Genomic DNA, 15842 nt, shown 5'->3' on the forward strand with positions numbered 1-15842 from the left:
TAAGGGAGAGAGAAACTCACAAATACATCGAAATTATGAAATTCAAGGTCTAACTAACCATTGGATGCTTAGTTCATGGTAGATTTCATCATAAAACATGCGTAAACTTCAATCATAAAACTTTTAGAGAGAAGGGAGAAGAGATTGTCATGTGATAAGGAGAGATTCACTTTTTCTCTCCCTTTTATACTCCCTCACAACCCTAATCGCAAATCCTAATAAATCTATAAAACCTAAACTTTAAATAATAAAAACATAGTTTTCGGCCAACTCTAACGCGCAGATCGTCGGGCGCCGACCGCTATGGGCGGGCATCGATCGTCCTTATATTGAAACGTTGTATTTGCTGGGTGGCGGGCACTAAACTGATAATGGCGGTCGTCAATAATGATGTTGTTTCGTCCGATATTTACTTCTATTCATGTCTTTGAACTTTTTCTCCATTTGTCTTCTAAAAGACTCTTCTTTACTTGATTTCGGATAATTCATATAATTTTGCCAATGTTCCGAATATGCATTAATGTACCTCGTAAATTACTGAAATGAAGTCCAATTCATGCACTTTAGACACGCCGTACCCGTGTCTATCAAACATCCCCACACCTGAACTTGTGCTCGTGCTAAGTGGAATAGAAATACCACATAACTCCAAATAGTTCATATAGAAATACCTTATGCTCCTTACTACCTAACCCTACTAATAAACCTCAATTCATGTAAAACACACTACTATCATCACCACTACTCATCAAACCTTATCATAATCAACCACCAATCTCTAGGAAAAATCTTCATAACTCAACCACAACAATTTGCATCGAACACCATGAGAATAAAAATCTAACTTAGACTACCCAAACCATCAACATTAAAATACACAAGAACACCATAATAATTACAAAACTCTCCTTCCCCACACTTCAACACCACCATCTCCTAGATATGAAATAAGTTCCTCAACTACAATAATAAGAATGGAACTAGACTAATTTATTTGGACAAGCTTAAGATGAAATTAAGCTCATGAATACCACACCTTATCACTATGAATGAGAACCTACCCGAAAACACTCCTATACTCCGTACACTTATGTCTCCGCTCCAAGTAAGAATCGAATATCCTAAAACATAAAAAAATATTCAGTCCAATTCTCGCTTAGGCACCCTTCCGGGTTTCCGCCTAACAATCTCATAAATGTGCTAACCAATCCTCACTAACACTCTGAATCTTATTTTTGCCAGGCCTATTGCCCGCCAGATTACTTGCTTATTTCCTGATCCTCCCTCTAGAGTTTTCAGTTCATCCCATGATTTGATTTTGGCTTTTCTAAATCTTTATGATCTTTTTAATGTTTTCAAAAATGATAGGTAGGTAACATCTTCTATCTCACATATAAATGTGCATTGTCCTCAATGTATGGACCTCATTTATATGGGGAAAAAGAGAAATACCCGAGAATAATGGTAGAACTCTCGTTTAAAGGAACTTAGTAACGTTCAAAGTAGTGTTAAATCCAAGTTTTCCGTTGTCATGGTCGTTGAAAGTGTGCATGTGAAAGAAAGTGATTGTCGCAGAAGTTATGACTCCATCTCGATAGAATGTACAAAAGCACATGGATGGTAGTGGAATAATGGATCACTGGACGAGTCATGGAATGTTGAATGGTTGTCCTTGAGTTGTCTTGGCCAACTACGGGTACTCTCTGACCTTCAAGATGGTTATCGGTCGTGGAAACCTCGCAATGACTAAAAACTCACATCTCTACACTCCTTTTTTTACATCGAGGGGGATTCCCTTTCAATTTTCACTCTAGCATCTCTTTCATTTATGCTATCAGTCCCTTGATTCTTTTGGCCCACAAAACACTCTTTTTTTCTATCTTTTCTTCACAATCATTTCTTTTGCTCTCGAAATCTTGTGAAAACGATCTAATCTTTTCCTCACAAAACCTCACATCGTCAGTACGTTTTGAAAAAGTAGTTCAAGAGACTAGGAATAGTAACATTGGTGCGCCAAGGAGAATGGTGGACACCAGTGAATACCTGCAGAAAACACCAAAAGTTTATGTGGTGGATAGGAAAATATGGGCGAAGGTCACCGCTTGAGAGTTCTGTTTTTAAGGTGGAAAACGTACACACATTGTCTGACGCCTAAAGCTATCGGCAAGCACCAAAGAGCGTGCTTTTTTCACACCCCAAAAAATTTCTAGCACAAGAACTCAACCGCAAAAAGGTACAAACAAACCTAAGCTAACTAAGTATGAAAATGAAAAAAAAAACGTATTTGCATTGGGTTGACTCCCGAGAAGCACCTTGTTTAGCATTGTTGATTGACGTCATTCAATCTCAATGTGGCACATGAGGTTCCTCCAAGCCGAATTCTTCAACCACATCCTTGGAGAACCCTTCATAGTATTTCTTCACTCATTTCATGTTAATATTGAAATAGGTGTGGGTTGCCTTGTCAAATAGGTCAATAGCACTATGAGAATAGACCTTGGAAATGGTATATGGTCCCATCCATTGGGATATCAACTTACCTGGGAACAACTTGAGCCGAGAGGAGAATAATAGGACCTTGCTTTAGTTTACTCTTCCTCAAGAAGTTCCAATCATGCCATGCTTTAGTTTACTCTTTGTAGTGCAACGCATATCATAGGATTCACGCCTGTCCTTATTCTAATTCACTCAATTGGAGTTTTCTATACTCCCCAGCTTCATCAAGATTCATATTACACTTCTGGACAACCCAATAAGATCTATCCTCAAGCTCAATCGGTAAATGACAAGCTTTGTCAAACACTAAACGATATGGTGACATACCGATAAGGATTTTTAAAGTTGTCCTATATGCCCAAAGAACATTGTCTATTCAAATGCTACAATCTTTCCTGATGGATGAAACCATCTTCTCTGGAATGGCCTTAATCTTTTTATTTGACACATTTATCATGCCTTTCGACTAGGGGTTATATGTTGTAGACATAGGTTGCGTAACAAGATACCTCCTGAAAATACTCCTATGTTCCTATTGCAAAAATGCATCCTTATATCACTAACTATTGCTTTTGGATTCCCAAATCTAGAAAATATGTGGGACTTCAAGAAATTTGCCACTACGTTGGCTTCATCAGTACATGTCACATTAGTTTCGACTTATATAAGCACATAGTCCACTGCAAGCAAGATATAAATATTACTTCCGGATTTAGGGAAAGGAGCCATGAAATCAATGCCCCAAACATCATAAATCTTGCAAAACATTATTGGTGATTTTTGTATCTCATGTCGATGGTTCATGTTCCCCACCCTTTAGCAATTGTCACATGATTTAAAAAAAATCATTTTCTTCGCTAAGAGGGTTGGCCCAAAAAACCAGCTTCTAGCACTTTCCTAGCAGTGCTCTTAGGTCCAAAGTGACCTCCGCAAGCACCGTCATGGCAAAAGTCAGTATAGATGATACCTCATCCTCTCCAACACACCATCGGACAACTTGATCCACTCAAAGTTTCTTTAAATAAGGATCATCCCACACGAAATTTTTTGCTTGGCTGCTGAATATTTCCTTCACACCCCTATTGAATGTGTAGGGGAAGTCAACCATGGTGAGATAGTTCACCAAATCAGGGTACCAAGGAGTGATATGCTTAAGACGCAGAAGATACTCATCCAGAAATGTAGTATGCATCTGTGTTTGTTGGGTATTCTCCACATGGACATGTCTACTAAGGTGGCCAGCTTCAAGGTTTTCATCACCTTTATTCTCCTTGATCTCAACATTAAACTCACTACGAAGGAGTATCCACCGTATCAATCTAGATTTGGCCTCATTCTTTTCCATCATGTAATGGAGGGCTGCGTGGTCGGTGTAGATAATCACCTTAGTACCCAAAAAGTATTTGAGAAACTTTTCTAGTGAAAAGACCACAACCAAGAACTCCTTCTCCGTCGTAGTGTAATTTCTTTGGGCGTCATTCAGCATAGTAAAAGCGTACTAAATGACAGTGGAGGCGCGTGACTCCTTTTTGCCCAGGATCGCCCCTACGATGTAATCACTCACGTGACACATGAGCTCAAAGGGCTTGGTCAATTTAGGAGCTTGGATAATAGTTGCACTCGTAAGGCGCTCCTTCGAATCATCGAAGAAAACCTTACATCCATCGTTGAAATCAAATTTAATATCCTTCTTCAATGACTCGAATAAGGGTGAGAAGATTTTTGAAAAGTCCCTAATAATCCTACAATAGGATCCCTCGTGACTTGAAAGGAATGCACTTCTTGCATGTTATTAGGACAGGGTACAGTTCAAATTACATCGTCGTTTTACTTATCGACCTCAATTCCCTTAGAAGAAACTATGTGTCCTAACACAATGACTTGATCAACCATGAAATGATTATTTTTCGGAATTCAAAAAAAGGTTTGTGTCTACGCACGGTGATTGACAAATGAGTCGAAATCATCTCCATGCACGGTGAAATTATCCATGAAAACCTCTTTAAAGTTCTCTATATACTCCGAGAAGATGCTCACCATACATCGTTGGAACGTACCTGGTGCATTGCATAACCCAAATGGAATATGAGGATAGGAAAAAGTGCCGAATGGACATGTTAAAGTCATCTTGCCTTGATCCTCAGGTGCAATGGCTATTTGGAAATAGCCGGAGTACCCGTTTAGCAAACAATAATATGCGCGCCATGCTAGTCTCTCTAGCATCTGGACAATGATAGGATGGGGGGAATGATCCTTTCTCGTTACCTCATTTAAGTTACGGTAACCTATGCATACTTGGTATCCGGTGAGGGGTCGATTAACAACTTTATTTCCATTACGATTTTGCACTATTTGGATTCCTCCCATTCTTAGGCAGTACATGCATCGGGCTGACCCACTATTATCGGAGATAGGGCAGATCATTCCGTCTTGGAAGAGTTTGAGTACCTCCTTCTTTACCACCTCCATCATGTGTAGATTCAGGTGCCTTTGAGGCGCCTAACCGGTTACTCCTCACCTTCTAACAAAACACTGTGAGTACAAGTAGTATGGCTAATTCCCTTGATATCAGCAATTTTCCATCCTATAGCGGACTTGTGCTCCTTAAGCACATTAACTAACATTCATCTTGGTTTTGGGTGAGGTTACATGAATTAATGGCCCGTAAAATCTCATTCTCACCCAAAAACACATATTTAAGATTATCCGGAAGAGTTTTTAGTTCAACCATTGGAGCTTGCACAATAGGTGGCAAAAGATTCTCGATTGGCAAGGTCAGTGGTATCACATTCCTACCATTTAAGTTGTAAGGTGGTTGAAACTTGTTACCAACCATGTAAATCATCTCCTCCTCAGTACTTGATAGATAAAAATTTAGACTAGAATCTATAGTAAGAGATTGTGACTCAATTAACCTATCATAATCAAAAGTGTCATGAACCACATGCTCTATCAAATCTAATGCATAAGCAAATTTCTCCCCAAGGGGATGCTTCATGTCCTCACAAATACTGATGTGAAAAGTATTCCCATCTATTCTTAACATAAGGACACTTGTGGCAACATTAGACACATGCGATTTCTAGGAATGGTCTACCTAATAGAATAGGGATTGAACTTTTATCATGCTCCATAGTCAACAGATAGAAATCATCCGGAAAGAAAAGTTCAAGTACGTTTACTAAGACATCTTCAGCTACCCCTAGTTGCTTCACACAAGAGAGAATATCTAGTCGAATGGAAATATGTGAATCGGGTAAGGGTTCTAGTTTTAGCGTCTCATATAAAGAAGCAAGCACAACATGTTATAGATGCACCCAAGTCAAGCATGGCTTTCCCTATTTTGGATCCACCTATAGAGTTAGGGATAGTGAACATGCCTTGATCCCCAGACTTCTTCGGTATACGGCTTTGGAATGTTGTGAAGACTTTCTCGTTCACCTACACTTCTTCTTGCTATTTTCCACTCTTATCCTTGAGTTGCTGCACATTTTCTTTAGGAACTTGGAATAGCGTGAGACTACTTTGATAAGGTCGAAAACAGGGATGTTGACTTCCATATTTCTGAATGTCTCGAAAATATCTTTCTCGTGCTTCAATAGCCTAGTGTGATTAAGAGCTAATGGAAATGGGGCTACGGGTTTGTACTTATCGAGCTTATTCTCTTGATTATTGTCTTTATTTTCATCTTGGCTCAGTTATGGATTTAGGAAGGCACCGTAATCATGAAGACGATCGCCGTTGAGGTTTCTATCGCTCAGTATTTTCGACTCACCATTTCGGTTGGAGCCGATGGATGGCCGATGGGTGCCGATACACGTTTTGTCATTTCCTTCAAATTCTACATAATCACCTTTTAGGATTTCCGTGGTTAAGTGGAGATACTTAATTTTCTAGATCCACTCCATTAGTTGGGCTTCCAATCAATGCTTATTGCTTACTAGATTTTTTCTGCTTCAAAGAGTGACAATGTTAACTACAAGATCAACTCCATTAGTTGGGTTTCCAATCAATGATAGTACATTTCCCAACTTGTCATTAATCATTGCAACACGTTTTTCAAAATTTCCCATTCGTGCTTCGAATTCCACTATTTTGATAAGGGAATCTCACATCTCTCTCAAGAAAAGAGTTCCTTGGTGATGATCTTGAAGAATACAACTCAATAGATCATCAAGTTGAGGTGATTTAGGAGGGTTGATACCAAACATAGACAGATTTCCAATTGAACTCACATTATAGCTCTTTAACCCTATGGTTGGTTGTAATATCTTGTGCTCCATCTTATGGCGGTGAACATCCTCCTTCAAGATCTCTGCTTGATCTTGTTTAACTTCAATGACTTGACTCACATCTTTCGATTGTTCCAAGCAGAATTTCCTAGAATCTTCCACCAAATGTGTAATGATTTTCTTAGCTTCCCCATGAGTCTTCATCACGATCTTTCCTCCACAACCTGAATTTAGAAGTCCTCGATCCTCTTCTTGATGTCCATCTTGATAGTAGATAATCAACTCATGTCCTGCATAGCCATTGAATGTGCATCTACATAAAAGCCTCTTGAATAGCTCAAAGTAGTTGTACAAAAATTCCTTCTCCTTATGCGCAATGTTGCAAATCATTTTCTTTAACGTGCTTGTCTTAGTTGCAGGGAAGTAGATATCCAGGAAGAGCTTCTTCAGTGCTACCCAGGTGGTAACACATTCTGGAAGGATGGTGTGGTACCAATCTTTTTCTTTCCCTTTCAATGAAAAGGAGAAGAGACTCCTCATCATCTGATCTAATGGCACACCATGTGTTTCGTGACCATAAAAACTTTAAGTACTGACCAAATGTTGGATATGACTCTCATGGGTTGTTCCGTTAAACTTTGAAAGTAATCGAATTACTCCCGTCTTTATCTCAAATGTCACAACTTCTCCCAAGTCAGGGAATTGTAAACCACGCAGCTCGGTTTCCAAGGAAGAAGCAAGCAAGGACCCACGATTAACACCTAATTTAGTCGAAAGACCCCGAAATTATCAAAAGCAAAGGTGCGAGTCATAAGATAGACTCACACCACGATTAACACCTAATTTAGTCAAAAGAGTTTATTGCCTCCCCGACAGCGTGCCAATTTGATAGCAAATACTTTTGTCGGTCGTATTTGCTAAGAATAACAAACAAATGTTGTTCATGCAAACAAGGTGGGACAGAATGTCTGCCTCTTTTAAAGAATCCTAACTTGACACTATCTCCCATTACTAGAATATAGTGGAAGTAGGGGTCGAATCCACAAAGAGGCACAAATCATATGATTAAATTCTAAGTTAACCTAAACAACCAAATGAGGAAATTTGAAGGTTACGATTTCTTCAATAACTACTAAATGCATAATATTAACCATGACAAGAATTAATTGGAGAAAAACACTTAGCTAGATACTATTCATTCATATTTGACAAGTTGATCATAGAAACTTAATTTACCTTAAACATGCAATGTGTTCCTACTTCTATCCTAAGGTAACTATGAACTAAAACCTAGCATAATAGTTCTTTACTCATGATTAAACATAGAGAATGATAAATATTCAAATCAAAGGAACCAAGAAGCACAAGGATATAGGCATAAAGGACTAGAATCTTGTGCTAGCTTCAAAGGAATAGACCTAAAAAAACTAATCGATCTATCCTAGGAATGGAGTTCCTATCACATAAACCTAATTGGCCAAATTAGGGCACAATGTGATTCATATCCTAATCATGCTAATTCAAGAGAAAAGGCAACATCTAGACAAGTTAAGGAAAAGAGAAACTCACAACTACATCATGATTATAAACTTCAAGGTCCAACTAAGAATTGGTTGTTTAGTTCATGATAGATTTCATCATAAAAGAAGTGTAAACATCAAACGTAAAACTTTTAGAGAGATGAGAAAAGAGGCTGTGAAGTGATAAGGAGAGATTCACTTTTTCTCTCCCTTTTATACTCCCTCTCAACCCTAATTCCGAATCCTAATAAATCTCACTAATAAGTCTATAGAAATTAAACTTTAAATAATAAAAACCCAGTTTTTTGCCAACTCTGGCTCATAGATCGACAGGCTCTGATCGTCGTTCTGTCGAAATGTTTTATTTGTTGGGCGGCGGGAACTGAACTGATATAGGAGGCCGCCGATGATAATGTTGCTTCCTCTGATCCCAACTTCTCTTCATATCTTCAAACTTGGTTTCCTTTTGTATGCTTTAGAGTCTTCTAAAGGTCTCTTCTTTACTTGATTTTGCATACTTCATATGGATTTACCAATGTTTCTGAATACTCATTAATGTATCACGTAACTTACCGAAATGTTTTCCAATTCATGCACTATAGACGCGTCGTAGCCTTCTCTATCAATAATTTCTAAGAAGGAAGCTCTAGTGGAAGAGGTTCCTAAGAAGGAAGCGTCTCCAAAGGCACCCTTACCTCTTTCACCACATCCCACTACTGACTTTACAGGTCAAGAGTCATGCTAGAAAACAAATCCGATGACAAGAAGAAGGTATTTTAAGGCTCAGGAGAATCTAGTCCCAGATGGTAGACTAGAGCAATTGTGACCCATGACCAAACAAAAAAAGAGGAAGATTTTCCCTCTGTTATTCACCAGATAAGCTATCAAGTCTCTAATTTTCCTATCCTTAGCACTAGCGAGTGCCAATCTACCGCCAAGAAGAACCTAATGAGGAAACAAAATGTCCTTGAAATCGATGTAGATTTGGTAGAGAAAGAATAAGATGGTGAATAGAAGAATTCTTACGAAGAAGAGGAAAAGGAGGAAGTAGAACCTCAAACAACTAAAAATGCATTCACCACTTCAGAACAGAAACAACCGGTGATATATGCTCCAAAGCATGTGAAGGTAGATTCCACCTCTAGCTCAAAACCTCTCAATGCAATTGAATAAGGAATCGCAAAGCGTGATGTGATTGAGCCACTTATCATTTCTCCAGAGACTTAGGGCGAACTTGAGCTTGATGACGTCATGAGGCTTCTTAATCTACATGGATGTGCTAAGCTCAAACAAGCACCATCTTAGGCAGACCTCAACCTAGTGACGAGATTCTACAACAAGTTTAATGTAGTGCCTGAAGCTGATCCAACTTGTCCATCAGACATGGTGATCCTTGCATAGAAAAAGAAGAATCCTTACATCTCACTTCATTATTTTGCTTCGGTAATTGGCCTCGACACAAGAAGTGGGTACAACTAGGAGTAAAAAAAACTGGCCCAAAGGAGCTCAACAACTCAAGAGCAATCTATTTGGTTCCTCGATGCCGAAGAAGGAGCTCAAAATCGACTACCTCGACTTGAAGAATAAGGTGCTACACTACTTCATAGTCAGAAATATGTTCCAGATGGAGTATTGATGGATAAGTTGATCAGTGATGACCTCGTTGACACACCACACGTAATGTTCACTCATATTCATACTTGCAAGGCGTCGACTACTCATGCCGTATCAACACATTGTCTAGCGCCTTATGGAGAAGCTAGATATATACAATCCTGAGAAAGAGAAGGTATTTGACGATGTGTAAACTACTCAAATGGTTAAGCAACTCGATCAATTCTCAACCGCTGAAGAAGTTAATTTGGCCCCATAATTGGCTCCAAGGCTAAGTCTGAAAGCTAATGAAGAACTAGCTAATGTGACTGAAGCAATCTACAGAGTAGAGACAACTACGAAGTGTTTTGTGGAGAAATGATCACGCTTAAATATTCACTTGCTTTCTAAGTCGATCTTTTGCTTCATTTAGCTATCCTAGGGTCATCATCTTAATAGCTTTATTTTGTTTGCGAGTATAAGTGATAGTAAGTATGCATCTAATATTCATATTCTACTTGCTTGTGCTTACTTGGTTACTGGTTTATCTGACCCTTCTTCTTCATCTTACACTTTTATTTCTCTAGATAGCAGTGTGATAGTTATCTCTTCAATAGCTCCAATTATATGTACCTAGAGAGATTTTTTCAATGATGTCAAAAGGGATAAAGGTCATGTGTGGATGTCGATTGTGCTAAGATATTTGCTACTGTCGAGGGGGAATAAGACCAGTATTGGGAAATTAAACTTAAGATATCTATTAAAAGATTTAGGGGAATTGAAGTTATTACTTGAAAGTTCTATCTTTTAGAGCTTACTATTATTCAAATCTATATGATCATATGTTTGTGTTTTATAAGTTTGTCATCATCAAAAAGGGGGAAACTGGTAGTTAAACGTGAAGTAGATTGACTAGTATCTCAAGTTTTTATAACGACAAACTTAGTGTCTAATAATCTACATGAGTGTTGAGCATTATAGACTTATATTCATGATGTTTATGGACTAGCTTAAATCGCTATTAAGTCGATTTTCATAGATGTTGAGCATAAACGTGTTACTTCAAGCATTGAAGAAAAGCAAGGTTTCGTTGAGCAGCACTATAGGTAGCGTTGAGAGTCTAGCTACGCAGAAGGAAGTTAAGCGCAACAGAAAAGCGAAGAGCATGCACGTGAAGCTTTGTTGATGCGTCAACTTGAAATGCGTAAGATATCCAGAAGCAAGTTGCAACTTGAGCAACACTAACCGTACACAATGTAGCGCATCCCTTTGGAGGAAAGCGCAAGTTTCTGTGTATTGAGCAAGTTTTAAAGAAGGTTGTTCTACGAAGAGCAAGTTTTAAAGGTCACTTGATTTAAGTCATACACGTGTCGCTTGGAGATAGAATGATCAACTACTTGCATAAGCGATTGACAATTCAAGAAGCTTGATCTTGTTAGACAATGAGAGTGATGCGGTCGAGCTTACTTGGCAAGACAAATTCACACAGATGAAGCGCGTCTACTACTCGTCTATAAATAGCATGTAAATTTGTGAATTGAGAACAAGTTTCATTTTCCTAATTAAATGTGTTGTTTTACTGAGTGTATAGTGATTTGAGATATGTATGAGAGAGAGAGTTTAAACTAAGATTTTTTGTGTGAGGAAAGAGAGAAAACACAAGAGAGAAGAGTGTGTTGTTCTAGTCTCAGTTTTGTAAACTTGTTTCATTCAATAAGAGATATACGTAAGTTTTGACCTAGATCTAGTTGATCAGGTTTCCACGGTTGGATAATCTTGTTAAACTTGTGATTCAACTCTTGGTTCTTCTTTAAAGGTGCTAGTCGCATTTAAAAGCTAAGCCCCTCATGAATTATTTTGTACACATATGTTACAGGTGCGGTCGCATTGGGGATCTCATAAAAAAATTGCACTATCCCGACAGATGGCCTCAATTTGATTTTCAATATGGCCTTGGTTGAGGGCAAGTGTTGTACCAAAATACAGATGTGGGGTTCGATAAGCAAACAGAATATGTGACCTCAGTAGACTCAAAGATCTGCTTTCAATACTTCACTGAATCCCAAGGAACTACCGGTCTCTGTCACAAAAAGAAGTCCAGAGATGAAGGAGGTAATTTTGGTGCCGGGAATGGTACAAGATATTTTACTACCACGCCTCCATCAGGCCGTTGATGTCACTGCAACCTGATGCTGCCAAGAAAAGTCAACCAGCCAGTTCTGAGGCAGGGAGAAGTAAGATTGAGGTGTTGGTCCGAGTTTGCAGGAAAAGTAATTGAGTGTGTGTATGAAACGTTTAGAGAAACTCCAGAAGACTGTAGTTTATCCGACCTATGCTTTAGAGGCGCCCAGTTTACTTGGAATAGTGGGAGTAATCCTAATATTATGATCTGTCATCGTTTAGTTTGTTTCGTGTGCAAAACAGACTAGATGCAATTATTTCCGCATTATGAGGTGATTCAATATGCCGTGTGTAATTCTGATCATCTTCCTATTTTCCTGAATATAGAGTAGAGAAGTTACTATGTTGCTAATGAATGGACCGGACCGAGTGATTTGCTGGTGGATAAAATTGATAGATGCACTGTTTTTCTGCAAGGTTGGTCAAAGAACAAGTATAAAGCACCGAATAAAGAAGAAAAATGATTTGGAAGCTGAACTTAAGGTTCTCCATAGAGGGCAGCTGGTACGGGGTTGCTATTGAGCAAGAAGAAAGAGCGGTTTTCGCACCTTCAGTCGAGAATCTCCGTATTAAAGGATGGTAACAGAAATTCTAGGTTTTCCCACCGGCCATTGATGCCCAGATTCTTCGTGATACAACACATCTCGCGAGAGGCTGAAAACCAAGCTTTTTCTCTCCATCGCTCGGGTAGGGAAGTTGTCATGTTAAGGGCTCCAAGAGTTAATTATGTCTCTGACGAGTCTCGATACTTCTTCTCGCGGGTGTACCTGCACAACCAATCTCAGAGGGGATCTTCCTCTGGATTTGAATATCCGGCACTCAAGTCAAGCAAGACACAACCGAGGGTATAATAGTGCTTAAGGGGAAAGTAGGGTAAAATGAGATGATAGTTTCCTCGAGAAGGGAAAATTGACTCGCAAACCAGGAATTATTCACAAAGAGGAATAATTCTTCTGAGAAATCACTGTAGAAATGGGCAAATTTTCAGATTTGCAAAAGGAATGTTGAATAGTTAATTCATGTACTTCATTTTTGCTTACTATTTATAGGGAATAAAAATGTTCCCCATCTTTCTATTTGAAACAAATAACGTCACGACATTCATGCTACTTTACCTTCTCTTACTTTTCCTTTGGGTTTTTGGCTCATGTTCTTTATCCCTTAACCTAATATTGTGAATTAATCCAGGCCCAACGAATCTGCCCCAACATACAGCCCACAAGTCCCACGTGGATCTATGATTCGCGAGGCTCATGCCTTTTAAGGGAGGAAAGACTTCCTGAGATTAGAAATGATTCTCATTGCTTCTTGATAGCAATTTATTGATGTAATTCCTTCCTATTTTCTCATCGCGAGCACCCTATGGCTAAGCGGCTCCCTCGTGCCCTTTTGGGTCCTCGCAAGATGCTTTTCTTCCCATCTCCTCTTCTCTTTGTCGCACATTTCCTCCTGTACATTGCTTTTTCGCATGTTTTCCTATAATTTCCTTTTGAAAATGAAGCTCGCTGGGAGGGCTTTCATTATTTATGTGTCATATGCCGTGCTAGGGTAATCCAACGCTTCGTATTCCATCTAACTATAAATTCTCGGCCATAGCCATTTTCTCATTTACCTTTCCCACTTTCACAACTGTTTTCTCCTTTCCAGAAATCATCTTCTCCGGCGTCCTGTGTTTTCTAGCTTGTATCCCTTTCTCATCCTTCCACCACTTACGTCATGATGGAGGCAAGTCAGTACCTCTTCTTCCCTTTATAATTACGTCTTTCTTGTTTACTAGTTTGAAATGTTCTAGTACTCTTCTTTCAGTTTTATTTCTGGTTTCCTTCCTTCATCGCCCTGTCTGGTGGTTTTTTGGGCGTTCTTGTTAGCGTCTCGGAAAACCTCGTCGGTGGTGGAAATCATACTCTTTTAAATGCGGTTCAGTCTTCTTGTTAAATTCCTTTGTCTTCTTGATCATAAACGCTATTAATAGCGAGAACATAGTTTCATCATATTTACTGCTTTCTTTTAAAAACCAAATCCCTAAAACGCCGCTTTGGAATTGTGTATGGTCCGGGTCAATCAAATCTTTTCAGAGGTCCACATTCATTAAATGCATTAGTACGACGCTTGCATACGGCTTTCACCCTTTTTCCCTCACCTTTCTTTCCTTCTTAGTTTTCCGGGTACGTAGTGAAGGTTCCCTTTCCTCGTTAAACTTAGATTTCATCGAGGGTTGATAAAGAGCCCTTCTTTTCTCCCTTGCAAGGTGATTTATACCCTTAAAAACTAGTCCTTTTCTTTCTGCATAACATGGCTCGTCTTTTGTGCAAGGTTCGAAGGTCTCCCTAAGCTCATCGTCTTCTTCAAGTCTTTTGCTCTTTATCGGACAAGGGGAACGAGGTGGGGAGACGTACGCGGAGCATTCTTGATCTCCTTTCCATGAGAGTTATACCATTCTTCCTTGGTATCTTTCTTCTTTCCCATATATATTATGTTCATACATTGAGGACAATGCATATTTTAAGTGTGGTGAAGGAGATAGGTACATTATCTATCACTTTCAAAAATATTGAAAGAGCATAAAGATTGAAAAGCCAAAAATTAAATCATGGGATGAGTTGAAAACCCGAAAGGGCGGCTCAGGCAATAAGAAGGTAAACTGGCAGGTAATCGGCCCGATAAAATTAAGATTCAGAGTGATAGTGAGGATGGTGAGCACATTTTATGAGAATGTTAGGTGAAAACCCAAAAGGGCACCTAACCAAGAATTGGAGTGAAAAGAATTGAGTGTCGTAGGATGTTCGACTCTTACCTGGCACGAAGAAATAAGTGTATGGAGTATAGGAGTGTTTTCGGGTAGGTTTTCACAAGGAGTTATAAGGTGTAGATTAATTTCTAGTTTATTTTTCACCTCTCATTTTAGCTTAAATAATTCGATATCTTTTATAAAGTATCTTGAGCCTATATGTCATATCTATTGAGTTATTTTTTATCATTGCTTTGTTTTGAAGATTTGTGGAGGATTTTTGACGATGGTAAAGAGTAGATGCTAGGATTAGATTTCTTTTTCCCGGTGTTTGATACATATTATTGTGGTTTTGGTAAGCGGATTTATTCTTTAGGAATTGGTGGTTGAGTTGCATTTGTGATGAACATTATCTAGTGGAGTAGGTCATTACATGGAGTTCGGAGATGAGATGATTAGGTTGGAGTTATGATTTTTATTTTGTTTTGACCTTTTAGAGGAGATTTAGGATGTTCTTTGGTCATATCTACTACTGTTACTTGAGAGACACGAAAACATTTTACTAGTGATACTTTTTGTGAGGTTGAGAGAATTCTATGTTTAGAGTTAGACGACAATGTATAGGTTGGGTTGCATTGGGGTGTGAGCATTAACAAATGTTATTTCTATGTGAGTAACTTTGAACTCAGGATTTCTACATGATCTGTAGTGAGAGAGGAGTGGTATTCTGAATTTACACAAGATGAGTTGAAGTTTAAGTGTGGGGATGTTTGATGTACACATCTACGACGAGTATATTTGCATAGTTTTACCATACTTGTAGTGCGATTAAGAGCATTATTGCAGTGTATTTGGTTTGTATAACTTTAAGACCATATATATATATATATATATATATATATATATCTTATATGAGCATTTTATGAATATTTTAGAGACGAAGAGAAGTACAAGAAAATATCAAGACCGAAGCCATTGTGAGAATTGAAAAAAGTATGAAGAATGCACATGGCGGCGCTCTGGTGTTTCTGGCGCCTACCAATGTGCTAAATCGAGTGTGTGCAAAATAGTGGGCGATGACCCCTGATGACT

Source organism: Phyllobates terribilis, unplaced genomic scaffold (genome assembly GCF_046119375.1).
Source record: "Phyllobates terribilis strain yellow unplaced genomic scaffold, ASM4611937v1 Scaffold_5199__1_contigs__length_53525, whole genome shotgun sequence".
NCBI classification, from domain to species: domain Eukaryota; kingdom Metazoa; phylum Chordata; class Amphibia; order Anura; family Dendrobatidae; genus Phyllobates; species Phyllobates terribilis.